Genomic DNA, 16,803 nt, shown 5'->3' on the forward strand with positions numbered 1-16,803 from the left:
ATCTGCCCTTTCCCAGCCATGAAAACACACATAGGCCGTCCCCTGAGCCCTGCCGAGGGGCACCTTTGCTCCCCGGGTGGGCAGAATGGCACGACTGTGTGAGGGGAGAGAAGGCCCCAGGAGGCCTTCAGGGAGCTGCCCCAGCAGAGCAGTGCTCAGGCAAAGGCACTCTTCTTTCTGCAGGCTGGATGCACACTCGAGTTTCTGCTTGAGGCAGAGAGAGCTGAGCTAGGCGATCCCTGGCTGAAGGCAAAGCAGAGAGTTTTTCGGTGGAGCGATGGCTCCATCTGCTGGCCGGCAAGCATGCAAGGAGAAGCCTGGCTGCCACTGAGTTCCTGAGCAGGTTTCCAAGCTGGAGGCCCTCTGGCTCTACAAGCTCGAGAGTCCTGCCTAGGACTTGCCTCTGGCAACAGAGTGGGTGCCAAGGGCCTGTGGGTTGGAGGGTGCTCGGAAGCCGCAGGGGAGGCTTTGGGCACCCAGTGCTCTGTGATGGAAAACGCTGCAGGCCTGAGCCTCCAGGAACTCCTGCAAGGCTTCTTGGAGTGGGAAAGCTGTCCTTAGCAGAGGGCTCCCTGCCAAGGGCTGCAGGCCTTTGTGGATGGCTAAGCTGCAGCTTCCTTGCAGGCTGCTGGTCCAGGGGCGTGTGTGCCCTGGTCCAGAGTGCTGTAGGAGGAGGTCCTGGCAAGGGGAGAGCAAGCACCTTGTTTCCTTGGCCTCGACTGGCCTGTGCCCCCAGAGGCCTGCCGGCAGTGCAGACAGCACAGGCAGCCAGGGTGTGTGGCAGGCAGCTACGAGGTAGCAGGAGTCCCGCTTGAAAGTTGGCTTATGACTGTTTGGACCTCAGGCCCCAAAGGCAACCTGCACACACAACCTCTGAACCTGCAGCTTCCGAGCAGTGCAAGAGACACACAGGTACCTCCCTGGGGCCTTCTCGAATGAACTGTGCTCCATCGAGGTCCTGCTGGCTGGCAGTGGCCTAGGCCAGCACAGGCCTTAGGGAGGCCTGGCTGAGCCTGGGGTGGGCTCCGAGCTAGCCGTGCCCAGGACAAGCCTGGGACTTGAGGCCAGGCTGCACCCTCACTGCAGGCTGGGCCTGGTGCTGAGAGCCTTCAAGCGAGGCCTTCCAGGGGCAAACCTCAGTGCAGTGGCTTTTCCCTGCAGTCCACGTTCCTCACTGGGGCCGCCCTGCCTGTCAGGCCCACACTCCGTAGAAATGTGTTCCTGAGGCAGTTGGACAGTTGGGGAAGTGGAGGCTCTCCCAGCATGGGAGGCCTGCCTAGCACTTTGCTCTGGGTCCCAAGAGGATTCCCTGCACCTCGGGCGCCGGGGCGACCTTCTCTGCACACAGGAGACACTTGGCACACACAGTGTTTCCCCATGGAACGCGGCGTGCCAAAGAGCACCCGCCTGGGATGTATGGCACTCTCCCATAGAAGCCCTCCATGCAGCAGGCTGTCATGGATTCGGCTGCAGGCCTTTGTGGCTGGAGAGACAGCAGCTCCCTGGAGGCTCTGGGTCAATGTGCACTCCCGTTCAAGGAAACGAGGCCTGTGGGATGAGGTCCTTGCAAAGAATGGCAAGCAGCCTGCTCCTTTCGATGAGACGCACGTGTGGTGAGAGAGGCTTGGCAGCAGAGAAGAAGCAAGAGGGCCATCCAGGGAGGGGATTTGCATGCAGCTCGGAGGCCCCAGATCTCCTGCTTCCCAAGCAGGGAAGGCCGGCTATGCCCATCAGGCCCCATTCCCAAGTGCACACCCAGCTTCTGGATCTGCCCTTTCCCAGCCATGAAAACACACATAGGCCGTCCCCTGAGCCCTGCCGAGGGGCACCTTTGCTCCCCGGGTGGGCAGAATGGCACGACTGTGTGAGGGGAGAGAAGGCCCCAGGAGGCCTTCAGGGAGCTGCCACAGCAGAGCAGTGCTCAGGCAAAGGCACTCTTCTTTCTGCAGGCTGGATGCACACTCGAGTTTCTGCTTGAGGCAGAGAGAGCTGAGCTAGGCGATCCCTGGCTGAAGGCAAAGCAGAGAGTTTTTCGGTGGAGCGATGGCTCCATCTGCTGGCCGGCAAGCATGCAAGGAGAAGCCTGGCTGCCACTGAGTTCCTGAGCAGGTTTCCAAGCTGGAGGCCCTCTGGCTCTACAAGCTCGAGAGTCCTGCCTAGGACTTGCCTCTGGCAACAGAGTGGGTGCCAAGGGCCTGTGGGTTGGAGGGTGCTCGGAAGCCGCAGGGGAGGCTTTGGGCACCCAGTGCTCTGTGATGGAAAACGCTGCAGGCCTGAGCCTCCAGGAACTCCTGCAAGGCTTTGGAGTGGGAAAGCTGTCCTTAGCAGAGGGCTCCCTGCCAAGGGCTGCAGGCCTTTGTGGATGGCTAAGCTGCAGCTTCCTTGCAGGCTGCTGGTCCAGGGGCGTGTGTGCCCTGGTCCAGAGTGCTGTAGGAGGAGGTCCTGGCAAGGGGAGAGCAAGCACCTTGTTTCCTTGGCCTCGACTGGCCTGTGCCCCCAGAGGCCTGCCGGCAGTGCAGACAGCACAGGCAGCCAGGGTGTGTGGCAGGCAGCTACGAGGTAGCAGGAGTCCCGCTTGAAAGTTGGCTTATGACTGTTTGGACCTCAGGCCCCAAAGGCAACCTGCACACACAACCTCTGAACCTGCAGCTTCTGAGCAGTGCAAGAGACACACAGGTACCTCCCTGGGGCCTTCTCGAATGAACTGTGCTCCATCGAGGTCCTGCTGGCTGGCAGTGGCCTAGGCCAGCACAGGCCTTAGGGAGGCCTGGCTGAGCCTGGGGTGGGCTCCGAGCTAGCCGTGCCCAGGACAAGCCTGGGACTTGAGGCCAGGCTGCACCCTCACTGCAGGCTGGGCCTGGTGCTGAGAGCCTTCAAGCGAGGCCTTCCAGGGGCAAACCTCAGTGCAGTGGCTTTTCCCTGCAGTCCACGTTCCTCACTGGGGCCGCCCTGCCTGTCAGGCCCACACTCCGTAGAAATGTGTTCCTGAGGCAGTTGGACAGTTGGGGAAGTGGAGGCTCTCCCAGCATGGGAGGCCTGCCTAGCACTTTGCTCTGGGTCCCAAGAGGATTCCCTGCACCTCGGGCGCCGGGGCGACCTTCTCTGCACACAGGAGACACTTGGCACACACAGTGTTTCCCCATGGAACGCGGCGTGCCAAAGAGCACCCGCCTGGGATGTATGGCACTCTCCCATAGAAGCCCTCCATGCAGCAGGCTGTCATGGATTCGGCTGCAGGCCTTTGTGGCTGGAGAGACAGCAGCTCCCTGGAGGCTCTGGGTCAATGTGCACTCCCGTTCAAGGAAACGAGGCCTGTGGGATGAGGTCCTTGCAAAGAATGGCAAGCAGCCTGCTCCTTTCGATGAGACGCACGTGTGGTGAGAGAGGCTTGGCAGCAGAGAAGAAGCAAGAGGGCCATCCAGGGAGGGGATTTGCATGCAGCTCGGAGGCCCCAGATCTCCTGCTTCCCAAGCAGGGAAGGCCGGCTATGCCCATCAGGCCCCATTCCCAAGTGCACACCCAGCTTCTGGATCTGCCCTTTCCCAGCCATGAAAACACACATAGGCCGTCCCCTGAGCCCTGCCGAGGGGCACCTTTGCTCCCCGGGTGGGCAGAATGGCACGACTGTGTGAGGGGAGAGAAGGCCCCAGGAGGCCTTCAGGGAGCTGCCACAGCAGAGCAGTGCTCAGGCAAAGGCACTCTTCTTTCTGCAGGCTGGATGCACACTCGAGTTTCTGCTTGAGGCAGAGAGAGCTGAGCTAGGCGATCCCTGGCTGAAGGCAAAGCAGAGAGTTTTTCGGTGGAGCGATGGCTCCATCTGCTGGCCGGCAAGCATGCAAGGAGAAGCCTGGCTGCCACTGAGTTCCTGAGCAGGTTTCCAAGCTGGAGGCCCTCTGGCTCTACAAGCTCGAGAGTCCTGCCTAGGACTTGCCTCTGGCAACAGAGTGGGTGCCAAGGGCCTGTGGGTTGGAGGGTGCTCGGAAGCCGCAGGGGAGGCTTTGGGCACCCAGTGCTCTGTGATGGAAAACGCTGCAGGCCTGAGCCTCCAGGAACTCCTGCAAGGCTTTGGAGTGGGAAAGCTGTCCTTAGCAGAGGGCTCCCTGCCAAGGGCTGCAGGCCTTTGTGGATGGCTAAGCTGCAGCTTCCTTGCAGGCTGCTGGTCCAGGGGCGTGTGTGCCCTGGTCCAGAGTGCTGTAGGAGGAGGTCCTGGCAAGGGGAGAGCAAGCACCTTGTTTCCTTGGCCTCGACTGGCCTGTGCCCCCAGAGGCCTGCCGGCAGTGCAGACAGCACAGGCAGCCAGGGTGTGTGGCAGGCAGCTACGAGGTAGCAGGAGTCCCGCTTGAAAGTTGGCTTATGACTGTTTGGACCTCAGGCCCCAAAGGCAACCTGCACACACAACCTCTGAACCTGCAGCTTCCGAGCAGTGCAAGAGACACACAGGTACCTCCCTGGGGCCTTCTCGAATGAACTGTGCTCCATCGAGGTCCTGCTGGCTGGCAGTGGCCTAGGCCAGCACAGGCCTTAGGGAGGCCTGGCTGAGCCTGGGGTGGGCTCCGAGCTAGCCGTGCCCAGGACAAGCCTGGGACTTGAGGCCAGGCTGCACCCTCACTGCAGGCTGGGCCTGGTGCTGAGAGCCTTCAAGCGAGGCCTTCCAGGGGCAAACCTCAGTGCAGTGGCTTTTCCCTGCAGTCCACGTTCCTCACTGGGGCCGCCCTGCCTGTCAGGCCCACACTCCGTAGAAATGTGTTCCTGAGGCAGTTGGACAGTTGGGGAAGTGGAGGCTCTCCCAGCATGGGAGGCCTGCCTAGCACTTTGCTCTGGGTCCCAAGAGGATTCCCTGCACCTCGGGCGCCGGGGCGACCTTCTCTGCACACAGGAGACACTTGGCACACACAGTGTTTCCCCATGGAACGCGGCGTGCCAAAGAGCACCCGCCTGGGATGTATGGCACTCTCCCATAGAAGCCCTCCATGCAGCAGGCTGTCATGGATTCGGCTGCAGGCCTTTGTGGCTGGAGAGACAGCAGCTCCCTGGAGGCTCTGGGTCAATGTGCACTCCCGTTCAAGGAAACGAGGCCTGTGGGATGAGGTCCTTGCAAAGAATGGCAAGCAGCCTGCTCCTTTCGATGAGACGCACGTGTGGTGAGAGAGGCTTGGCAGCAGAGAAGAAGCAAGAGGGCCATCCAGGGAGGGGATTTGCATGCAGCTCGGAGGCCCCAGATCTCCTGCTTCCCAAGCAGGGAAGGCCGGCTATGCCCATCAGGCCCCATTCCCAAGTGCACACCCAGCTTCTGGATCTGCCCTTTCCCAGCCATGAAAACACACATAGGCCGTCCCCTGAGCCCTGCCGAGGGGCACCTTTGCTCCCCGGGTGGGCAGAATGGCACGACTGTGTGAGGGGAGAGAAGGCCCCAGGAGGCCTTCAGGGAGCTGCCACAGCAGAGCAGTGCTCAGGCAAAGGCACTCTTCTTTCTGCAGGCTGGATGCACACTCGAGTTTCTGCTTGAGGCAGAGAGAGCTGAGCTAGGCGATCCCTGGCTGAAGGCAAAGCAGAGAGTTTTTCGGTGGAGCGATGGCTCCATCTGCTGGCCGGCAAGCATGCAAGGAGAAGCCTGGCTGCCACTGAGTTCCTGAGCAGGTTTCCAAGCTGGAGGCCCTCTGGCTCTACAAGCTCGAGAGTCCTGCCTAGGACTTGCCTCTGGCAACAGAGTGGGTGCCAAGGGCCTGTGGGTTGGAGGGTGCTCGGAAGCCGCAGGGGAGGCTTTGGGCACCCAGTGCTCTGTGATGGAAAACGCTGCAGGCCTGAGCCTCCAGGAACTCCTGCAAGGCTTTGGAGTGGGAAAGCTGTCCTTAGCAGAGGGCTCCCTGCCAAGGGCTGCAGGCCTTTGTGGATGGCTAAGCTGCAGCTTCCTTGCAGGCTGCTGGTCCAGGGGCGTGTGTGCCCTGGTCCAGAGTGCTGTAGGAGGAGGTCCTGGCAAGGGGAGAGCAAGCACCTTGTTTCCTTGGCCTCGACTGGCCTGTGCCCCCAGAGGCCTGCCGGCAGTGCAGACAGCACAGGCAGCCAGGGTGTGTGGCAGGCAGCTACGAGGTAGCAGGAGTCCCGCTTGAAAGTTGGCTTATGACTGTTTGGACCTCAGGCCCCAAAGGCAACCTGCACACACAACCTCTGAACCTGCAGCTTCCGAGCAGTGCAAGAGACACACAGGTACCTCCCTGGGGCCTTCTCGAATGAACTGTGCTCCATCGAGGTCCTGCTGGCTGGCAGTGGCCTAGGCCAGCACAGGCCTTAGGGAGGCCTGGCTGAGCCTGGGGTGGGCTCCGAGCTAGCCGTGCCCAGGACAAGCCTGGGACTTGAGGCCAGGCTGCACCCTCACTGCAGGCTGGGCCTGGTGCTGAGAGCCTTCAAGCGAGGCCTTCCAGGGGCAAACCTCAGTGCAGTGGCTTTTCCCTGCAGTCCACGTTCCTCACTGGGGCCGCCCTGCCTGTCAGGCCCACACTCCGTAGAAATGTGTTCCTGAGGCAGTTGGACAGTTGGGGAAGTGGAGGCTCTCCCAGCATGGGAGGCCTGCCTAGCACTTTGCTCTGGGTCCCAAGAGGATTCCCTGCACCTCGGGCGCCGGGGCGACCTTCTCTGCACACAGGAGACACTTGGCACACACAGTGTTTCCCCATGGAACGCGGCGTGCCAAAGAGCACCCGCCTGGGATGTATGGCACTCTCCCATAGAAGCCCTCCATGCAGCAGGCTGTCATGGACTCGGCTGCAGGCCTTTGTGGCTGGAGAGACAGCAGCTCCCTGGAGGCTCTGGGTCAATGTGCACTCCCGTTCGAGGAAACGAGGCCTGTGGGATGAGGTCCTTGCAAAGAATGGCAAGCAGCCTGCTCCTTTCGATGAGACGCACGTGTGGTGAGAGAGGCTTGGCAGCAGAGAAGAAGCAAGAGGGCCATCCAGGGAGGGGATTTGCATGCAGCTCGGAGGCCCCAGATCTCCTGCTTCCCAAGCAGGGAAGGCCGGCTATGCCCATCAGGCCCCATTCCCAAGTGCACACCCAGCTTCTGGATCTGCCCTTTCCCAGCCATGAAAACACACATAGGCCGTCCCCTGAGCCCTGCCGAGGGGCACCTTTGCTCCCCGGGTGGGCAGAATGGCACGACTGTGTGAGGGGAGAGAAGGCCCCAGGAGGCCTTCAGGGAGCTGCCACAGCAGAGCAGTGCTCAGGCAAAGGCACTCTTCTTTCTGCAGGCTGGATGCACACTCGAGTTTCTGCTTGAGGCAGAGAGAGCTGAGCTAGGCGATCCCTGGCTGAAGGCAAAGCAGAGAGTTTTTCGGTGGAGCGATGGCTCCATCTGCTGGCCGGCAAGCATGCAAGGAGAAGCCTGGCTGCCACTGAGTTCCTGAGCAGGTTTCCAAGCTGGAGGCCCTCTGGCTCTACAAGCTCGAGAGTCCTGCCTAGGACTTGCCTCTGGCAACAGAGTGGGTGCCAAGGGCCTGTGGGTTGGAGGGTGCTCGGAAGCCGCAGGGGAGGCTTTGGGCACCCAGTGCTCTGTGATGGAAAACGCTGCAGGCCTGAGCCTCCAGGAACTCCTGCAAGGCTTTGGAGTGGGAAAGCTGTCCTTAGCAGAGGGCTCCCTGCCAAGGGCTGCAGGCCTTTGTGGATGGCTAAGCTGCAGCTTCCTTGCAGGCTGCTGGTCCAGGGGCGTGTGTGCCCTGGTCCAGAGTGCTGTAGGAGGAGGTCCTGGCAAGGGGAGAGCAAGCACCTTGTTTCCTTGGCCTCGACTGGCCTGTGCCCCCAGAGGCCTGCCGGCAGTGCAGACAGCACAGGCAGCCAGGGTGTGTGGCAGGCAGCTACGAGGCAGCAGGAGTCCCGCTTGAAAGTTGGCTTATGACTGTTTGGACCTCAGGCCCCAAATGCAACCTGCATACACAGCCTCTGAACCTGCAGCTTCCGAGCAGTGCAAGAGACACACAGGTACCTCCCTGGGGCCTTCTCGAATGAACTGTGCTCCATCGAGGTCCTGCTGGCTGGCAGTGGCCTAGGCCAGCACAGGCCTTAGGGAGGCCTGGCTGAGCCTGGGGTGGGCTCCGAGCTAGCCGTGCCCAGGACAAGCCTGGGACTTGAGGCCAGGCTGCAGCCTCACTGCAGGCTGGGCCTGGTGCTGAGAGCCTTCAAGCGAGGCCTTCCAGGGGCAAAGCTCAGTGCAGTGGCTTTTCCCTGCAGTCCACGTTCCTCACTCGGGCCGCCCTGCCTGTCAGGCCCACACTCCCTAGAAATGTGTTCCTGAGGCAGTTGGACAGTTGGGGAAGTGGAGGCTCTCCCAGCATGGGAGGCCTGCCTAGCACTTTGCTCTGGGTCCCAAGAGGATTCCCTGCACCTCGGGCGCCGGGGCGACCTTCTCTGCACACAGGAGACACTTGGCACACACAGTGTTTCCCCATGGAACGCGGCGTGCCAAAGAGCACCCGCCTGGGATGTATGGCACTCTCCCATAGAAGCCCTCCATGCAGCAGGCTGTCATGGACTCGGCTGCAGGCCTTTGTGGCTGGAGAGACAGCAGCTCCTCTGGAGGCTCTGGGTCAATTTGCACTCCCGTTCGAGGAAACGAGGCCTGTGGGATGAGGTCCTTGCAAAGAATGGCAAGCAGCCTGCTCCTTTCGATGAGACGCACGTGTGGTGAGAGAGGCTTGGCAGCAGAGAAGAAGCAAGAGGGCCATCCAGGGAGGGGATTTGCATGCAGCTCGGAGGCCCCAGATCTCCTGCTTCCCAACCAGGGAAGGCCGGCTATGCCCATCAGGCCCCATTCCCAAGTGCACACCCAGCTTCTGGATCTGCCCTTTCCCAGCCATGAAAACACACATAGGCCGACCGCTGAGCCCTGCCTAGGGGCACCTTTGCTCCCCGGGTGCGCAGAATGGCACGACTGTGTGAGGGGAGAGAAGGCCCCAGGAGGCCTTCAGGGAGCTGCCACAGCAGAGCAGTGCTCAGGCAAAGGCACTCTTCTTTCTGCAGGCTGGATGCACACTCGAGTTTCTGCTTGAGGCAGAGAGAGCTGAGCTAGGCGATCCCTGGCTGAAGGCAAAGCAGAGAGTTTTTCGGTGGAGCGATGGCTCCATCTGCTGGCCGGCAAGCATGCAAGGAGAAGCCTGGCTGCCACTGAGTTCCTGAGCAGGTTTCCAAGCTGGAGGCCCTCTGGCTCTACAAGCTCGAGAGTCCTGCCTAGGACTTGCCTCTGGCAACAGAGTGGGTGCCAAGGGCCTGTGGGTTGGAGGGTGCTCGGAAGCCGCAGGGGAGGCTTTGGGCACCCAGTGCTCTGTGATGGAAAACGCTGCAGGCCTGAGCCTCCAGGAACTCCTGCAAGGCTTTGGAGTGGGAAAGCTGTCCTTAGCAGAGGGCTCCCTGCCAAGGGCTGCAGGCCTTTGTGGATGGCTAAGCTGCAGCTTCCTTGCAGGCTGCTGGTCCAGGGGCGTGTGTGCCCTGGTCCAGAGTGCTGTAGGAGGAGGTCCTGGCAAGGGGAGAGCAAGCACCTTGTTTCCTTGGCCTCGACTGGCCTGTGCCCCCAGAGGCCTGCCGGCAGTGCAGACAGCACAGGCAGCCAGGGTGTGTGGCAGGCAGCTACGAGGCAGCAGGAGTCCCGCTTGAAAGTTGGCTTATGACTGTTTGGACCTCAGGCCCCAAAGGCAACCTGCACACACAACCTCTGAACCTGCAGCTGCCGAGCAGTGCAAGAGACACACAGGTACCTCCCTGGGGCCTTCTCGAATGAACTGTGCTCCATCGAGGTCCTGCTGGCTGGCAGTGGCCTAGGCCAGCACAGGCCTTAGGGAGGCCTGGCTGAGCCTGGGGTGGGCTCCGAGCTAGCCGTGCCCAGGACAAGCCTGGGACTTGAGGCCAGGCTGCACCCTCACTGCAGGCTGGGCCTGGTGCTGAGAGCCTTCAAGCGAGGCCTTCCAGGGGCAAACCTCAGTGCAGTGGCTTTTCCCTGCAGTCCACGTTCCTCACTGGGGCCGCCCTGCCTGTCAGGCCCACACTCCGTAGAAATGTGTTCCTGAGGCAGTTGGACAGTTGGGGAAGTGGAGGCTCTCCCAGCATGGGAGGCCTGCCTAGCACTTTGCTCTGGGTCCCAAGAGGATTCCCTGCACCTCGGGCGCCGGGGCGACCTTCTCTGCACACAGGAGACACTTGGCACACACAGTGTTTCCCCATGGAACGCGGCGTGCCAAAGAGCACCCGCCTGGGATGTATGGCACTCTCCCATAGAAGCCCTCCATGCAGCAGGCTGTCATGGATTCGGCTGCAGGCCTTTGTGGCTGGAGAGACAGCAGCTCCCTGGAGGCTCTGGGTCAATGTGCACTCCCGTTCAAGGAAACGAGGCCTGTGGGATGAGGTCCTTGCAAAGAATGGCAAGCAGCCTGCTCCTTTCGATGAGACGCACGTGTGGTGAGAGAGGCTTGGCAGCAGAGAAGAAGCAAGAGGGCCATCCAGGGAGGGGATTTGCATGCAGCTCGGAGGCCCCAGATCTCCTGCTTCCCAAGCAGGGAAGGCCGGCTATGCCCATCAGGCCCCATTCCCAAGTGCACACCCAGCTTCTGGATCTGCCCTTTCCCAGCCATGAAAACACACATAGGCCGTCCCCTGAGCCCTGCCGAGGGGCACCTTTGCTCCCCGGGTGGGCAGAATGGCACGACTGTGTGAGGGGAGAGAAGGCCCCAGGAGGCCTTCAGGGAGCTGCCACAGCAGAGCAGTGCTCAGGCAAAGGCACTCTTCTTTCTGCAGGCTGGATGCACACTCGAGTTTCTGCTTGAGGCAGAGAGAGCTGAGCTAGGCGATCCCTGGCTGAAGGCAAAGCAGAGAGTTTTTCGGTGGAGCGATGGCTCCATCTGCTGGCCGGCAAGCATGCAAGGAGAAGCCTGGCTGCCACTGAGTTCCTGAGCAGGTTTCCAAGCTGGAGGCCCTCTGGCTCTACAAGCTCGAGAGTCCTGCCTAGGACTTGCCTCTGGCAACAGAGTGGGTGCCAAGGGCCTGTGGGTTGGAGGGTGCTCGGAAGCCGCAGGGGAGGCTTTGGGCACCCAGTGCTCTGTGATGGAAAACGCTGCAGGCCTGAGCCTCCAGGAACTCCTGCAAGGCTTTGGAGTGGGAAAGCTGTCCTTAGCAGAGGGCTCCCTGCCAAGGGCTGCAGGCCTTTGTGGATGGCTAAGCTGCAGCTTCCTTGCAGGCTGCTGGTCCAGGGGCGTGTGTGCCCTGGTCCAGAGTGCTGTAGGAGGAGGTCCTGGCAAGGGGAGAGCAAGCACCTTGTTTCCTTGGCCTCGACTGGCCTGTGCCCCCAGAGGCCTGCCGGCAGTGCAGACAGCACAGGCAGCCAGGGTGTGTGGCAGGCAGCTACGAGGCAGCAGGAGTCCCGCTTGAAAGTTGGCTTATGACTGTTTGGACCTCAGGCCCCAAATGCAACCTGCATACACAGCCTCTGAACCTGCAGCTTCCGAGCAGTGCAAGAGACACACAGGTACCTCCCTGGGGCCTTCTCGAATGAACTGTGCTCCATCGAGGTCCTGCTGGCTGGCAGTGGCCTAGGCCAGCACAGGCCTTAGGGAGGCCTGGCTGAGCCTGGGGTGGGCTCCGAGCTAGCCGTGCCCAGGACAAGCCTGGGACTTGAGGCCAGGCTGCAGCCTCACTGCAGGCTGGGCCTGGTGCTGAGAGCCTTCAAGCGAGGCCTTCCAGGGGCAAAGCTCAGTGCAGTGGCTTTTCCCTGCAGTCCACGTTCCTCACTCGGGCCGCCCTGCCTGTCAGGCCCACACTCCCTACAAATGTGTTCCTGAGGCAGTTGGACAGTTGGGGAAGTGGAGGCTCTCCCAGCATGGGAGGCCTGCCTAGCACTTTGCTCTGGGTCCCAAGAGGATTCCCTGCACCTCGGGCGCCGGGGCGACCTTCTCTGCACACAGGAGACACTTGGCACACACAGTGTTTCCCCATGGAACGCGGCGTGCCAAAGAGCACCCGCCTGGGATGTATGGCACTCTCCCATAGAAGCCCTCCATGCAGCAGGCTGTCATGGACTCGGCTGCAGGCCTTTGTGGCTGGAGAGACAGCAGCTCCTCTGGAGGCTCTGGGTCAATTTGCACTCCCGTTCGAGGAAACGAGGCCTGTGGGATGAGGTCCTTGCAAAGAATGGCAAGCAACCTGCTCCTTTCGATGAGACGCACGTGTGGTGAGAGAGGCTTGGCAGCAGAGAAGAAGCAAGAGGGCCATCCAGGGAGGGGATTTGCATGCAGCTCGGAGGCCCCAGATCTCCTGCTTCCCAACCAGGGAAGGCCGGCTATGCCCATCAGGCCCCATTCCCAAGTGCACACCCAGCTTCTGGATCTGCCCTTTCCCAGCCATGAAAACACACATAGGCCGACCGCTGAGCCCTGCCTAGGGGCACCTTTGCTCCCCGGGTGCGCAGAATGGCACGACTGTGTGAGGGGAGAGAAGGCCCCAGGAGGCCTTCAGGGAGCTGCCACAGCAGAGCAGTGCTCAGGCAAAGGCACTCTTCTTTCTGCAGGCTGGATGCACACTCGAGTTTCTGCTTGAGGCAGAGAGAGCTGAGCTAGGCGATCCCTGGCTGAAGGCAAAGCAGAGAGTTTTTCGGTGGAGCGATGGCTCCATCTGCTGGCCGGCAAGCATGCAAGGAGAAGCCTGGCTGCCACTGAGTTCCTGAGCAGGTTTCCAAGCTGGAGGCCCTCTGGCTCTACAAGCTCGAGAGTCCTGCCTAGGACTTGCCTCTGGCAACAGAGTGGGTGCCAAGGGCCTGTGGGTTGGAGGGTGCTCGGAAGCCGCAGGGGAGGCTTTGGGCACCCAGTGCTCTGTGATGGAAAACGCTGCAGGCCTGAGCCTCCAGGAACTCCTGCAAGGCTTTGGAGTGGGAAAGCTGTCCTTAGCAGAGGGCTCCCTGCCAAGGGCTGCAGGCCTTTGTGGATGGCTAAGCTGCAGCTTCCTTGCAGGCTGCTGGTCCAGGGGCGTGTGTGCCCTGGTCCAGAGTGCTGTAGGAGGAGGTCCTGGCAAGGGGAGAGCAAGCACCTTGTTTCCTTGGCCTCGACTGGCCTGTGCCCCCAGAGGCCTGCCGGCAGTGCAGACAGCACAGGCAGCCAGGGTGTGTGGCAGGCAGCTACGAGGCAGCAGGAGTCCCGCTTGAAAGTTGGCTTATGACTGTTTGGACCTCAGGCCCCAAAGGCAACCTGCACACACAACCTCTGAACCTGCAGCTGCCGAGCAGTGCAAGAGACACACAGGTACCTCCCTGGGGCCTTCTCGAATGAACTGTGCTCCATCGAGGTCCTGCTGGCTGGCAGTGGCCTAGGCCAGCACAGGCCTTAGGGAGGCCTGGCTGAGCCTGGGGTGGGCTCCGAGCTAGCCGTGCCCAGGACAAGCCTGGGACTTGAGGCCAGGCTGCAGCCTCATTGCAGGCTGGGCCTGGTGCTGAGAGCCTTCAAGCGAGGCCTTCCAGGGGCAAAGCTCAGTGCAGTGGCTTTTCCCTGCAGTCCACGTTCCTCACTGGGGCCGCCCTGCCTGTCAGGCCCACACTCCGTAGAAATGTGTTCCTGAGGCAGTTGGACAGTTGGGGAAGTGGAGGCTCTCCCAGCATGGGAGGCCTGCCTAGCACTTTGCTCTGGGTCCCAAGAGGATTCCCTGCACCTCGGGCGCCGGGGCGACCTTCTCTGCACACAGGAGACACTTGGCACACACAGTGTTTCCCCATGGAACGCGGCGTGCCAAAGAGCACCCGCCTGGGATGTATGGCACTCTCCCATAGAAGCCCTCCATGCAGCAGGCTGTCATGGACTCGGCTGCAGGCCTTTGTGGCTGGAGAGACAGCAGCTCCTCTGGAGGCTCTGGGTCAATTTGCACTCCCGTTCGAGGAAACGAGGCCTGTGGGATGAGGTCCTTGCAAAGAATGGCAAGCAGCCTGCTCCTTTCGATGAGACGCACGTGTGGTGAGAGAAGCTTGGCAGCAGAGAAGAAGCAAGAGGGCCATCCAGGGAGGGGATTTGCATGCAGCTCGGAGGCCCCAGATCTCCTGCTTCCCAACCAGGGAAGGCCGGCTATGCCCATCAGGCCCCATTCCCAAGTGCACACCCAGCTTCTGGATCTGCCCTTTCCCAGCCATGAAAACACACATAGGCCGACCGCTGAGCCCTGCCGAGGGGCACCTTTGCTCCCCGGGTGGGCAGAATGGCACGACTGTGTGAGGGGAGAGAAGGCCCCTGGAGGCCTTCAGGGAGCTGCCACAGCAGAGCAGTGCTCAGGCAAAGGCACTCTTCTTTCTGCAGGCTGGATGCACACTCGAGTTTCTGCTTGAGGCAGAGAGAGCTGAGCTAGGCGATCCCTGGCTGAAGGCAAAGCAGAGAGTTTTTCGGTGGAGCGATGGCTCCATCTGCTGGCCGGCAAGCATGCAAGGAGAAGCCTGGCTGCCACTGAGTTCCTGAGCAGGTTTCCAAGCTGGAGGCCCTCTGGCTCTACAAGCTCGAGAGTCCTGCCTAGGACTTGCCTCTGGCAACAGAGTGGGTGCCAAGGGCCTGTGGGTTGGAGGGTGCTCGGAAGCCGCAGGGGAGGCTTTGGGCACCCAGTGCTCTGTGATGGAAAACGCTGCAGGCCTGAGCCTCCAGGAACTCCTGCAAGGCTTTGGAGTGGGAAAGCTGTCCTTAGCAGAGGGCTCCCTGCCAAGGGCTGCAGGCCTTTGTGGATGGCTAAGCTGCAGCTTCCTTGCAGGCTGCTGGTCCAGGGGCGTGTGTGCCCTGGTCCAGAGTGCTGTAGGAGGAGGTCCTGGCAAGGGGAGAGCAAGCACCTTGTTTCCTTGGCCTCGACTGGCCTGTGCCCCCAGAGGCCTGCCGGCAGTGCAGACAGCACAGGCAGCCAGGGTGTGTGGCAGGCAGCTACGAGGCAGCAGGAGTCCCGCTTGAAAGTTGGCTTATGACTGTTTGGACCTCAGGCCCCAAAGGCAACCTGCACACACAGCCTCTGAACCTGCAGCTTCCGAGCAGTGCAAGAGACACACAGGTACCTCCCTGGGGCCTTCTCGAATGAACTGTGCTCCATCGAGGTCCTGCTGGCTGGCAGTGGCCTAGGCCAGCACAGGCCTTAGGGAGGCCTGGCTGAGCCTGGGGTGGGCTCCGAGCTAGCCGTGCCCAGGACAAGCCTGGGACTTGAGGCCAGGCTGCACCCTCACTGCAGGCTGGGCCTGGTGCTGAGAGCCTTCAAGCGAGGCCTTCCAGGGGCAAACCTCAGTGCAGTGGCTTTTCCCTGCAGTCCACGTTCCTCACTGGGGCCGCCCTGCCTGTCAGGCCCACACTCCGTAGAAATGTGTTCCTGAGGCAGTTGGACAGTTGGGGAAGTGGAGGCTCTCCCAGCATGGGAGGCCTGCCTAGCACTTTGCTCTGGGTCCCAAGAGGATTCCCTGCACCTCGGGCGCCGGGGCGACCTTCTCTGCACACAGGAGACACTTGGCACACACAGTGTTTCCCCATGGAACGCGGCGTGCCAAAGAGCACCCGCCTGGGATGTATGGCACTCTCCCATAGAAGCCCTCCATGCAGCAGGCTGTCATGGATTCGGCTGCAGGCCTTTGTGGCTGGAGAGACAGCAGCTCCCTGGAGGCTCTGGGTCAATGTGCACTCCCGTTCAAGGAAACGAGGCCTGTGGGATGAGGTCCTTGCAAAGAATGGCAAGCAGCCTGCTCCTTTCGATGAGACGCACGTGTGGTGAGAGAGGCTTGGCAGCAGAGAAGAAGCAAGAGGGCCATCCAGGGAGGGGATTTGCATGCAGCTCGGAGGCCCCAGATCTCCTGCTTCCCAAGCAGGGAAGGCCGGCTATGCCCATCAGGCCCCATTCCCAAGTGCACACCCAGCTTCTGGATCTGCCCTTTCCCAGCCATGAAAACACACATAGGCCGTCCCCTGAGCCCTGCCGAGGGGCACCTTTGCTCCCCGGGTGGGCAGAATGGCACGACTGTGTGAGGGGAGAGAAGGCCCCAGGAGGCCTTCAGGGAGCTGCCACAGCAGAGCAGTGCTCAGGCAAAGGCACTCTTCTTTCTGCAGGCTGGATGCACACTCGAGTTTCTGCTTGAGGCAGAGAGAGCTGAGCTAGGCGATCCCTGGCTGAAGGCAAAGCAGAGAGTTTTTCGGTGGAGCGATGGCTCCATCTGCTGGCCGGCAAGCATGCAAGGAGAAGCCTGGCTGCCACTGAGTTCCTGAGCAGGTTTCCAAGCTGGAGGCCCTCTGGCTCTACAAGCTCGAGAGTCCTGCCTAGGACTTGCCTCTGGCAACAGAGTGGGTGCCAAGGGCCTGTGGGTTGGAGGGTGCTCGGAAGCCGCAGGGGAGGCTTTGGGCACCCAGTGCTCTGTGATGGAAAACGCTGCAGGCCTGAGCCTCCAGGAACTCCTGCAAGGCTTTGGAGTGGGAAAGCTGTCCTTAGCAGAGGGCTCCCTGCCAAGGGCTGCAGGCCTTTGTGGATGGCTAAGCTGCAGCTTCCTTGCAGGCTGCTGGTCCAGGGGCGTGTGTGCCCTGGTCCAGAGTGCTGTAGGAGGAGGTCCTGGCAAGGGGAGAGCAAGCACCTTGTTTCCTTGGCCTCGACTGGCCTGTGCCCCCAGAGGCCTGCCGGCAGTGCAGACAGCACAGGCAGCCAGGGTGTGTGGCAGGCAGCTACGAGGTAGCAGGAGTCCCGCTTGAAAGTTGGCTTATGACTGTTTGGACCTCAGGCCCCAAAGGCAACCTGCACACACAACCTCTGAACCTGCAGCTTCCGAGCAGTGCAAGAGACACACAGGTACCTCCCTGG

Source organism: Hippopotamus amphibius, chromosome 8 (assembly GCF_030028045.1).
Source record: "Hippopotamus amphibius kiboko isolate mHipAmp2 chromosome 8, mHipAmp2.hap2, whole genome shotgun sequence".
Classification (NCBI taxonomy): Eukaryota; Metazoa; Chordata; class Mammalia; order Artiodactyla; family Hippopotamidae; genus Hippopotamus; species Hippopotamus amphibius.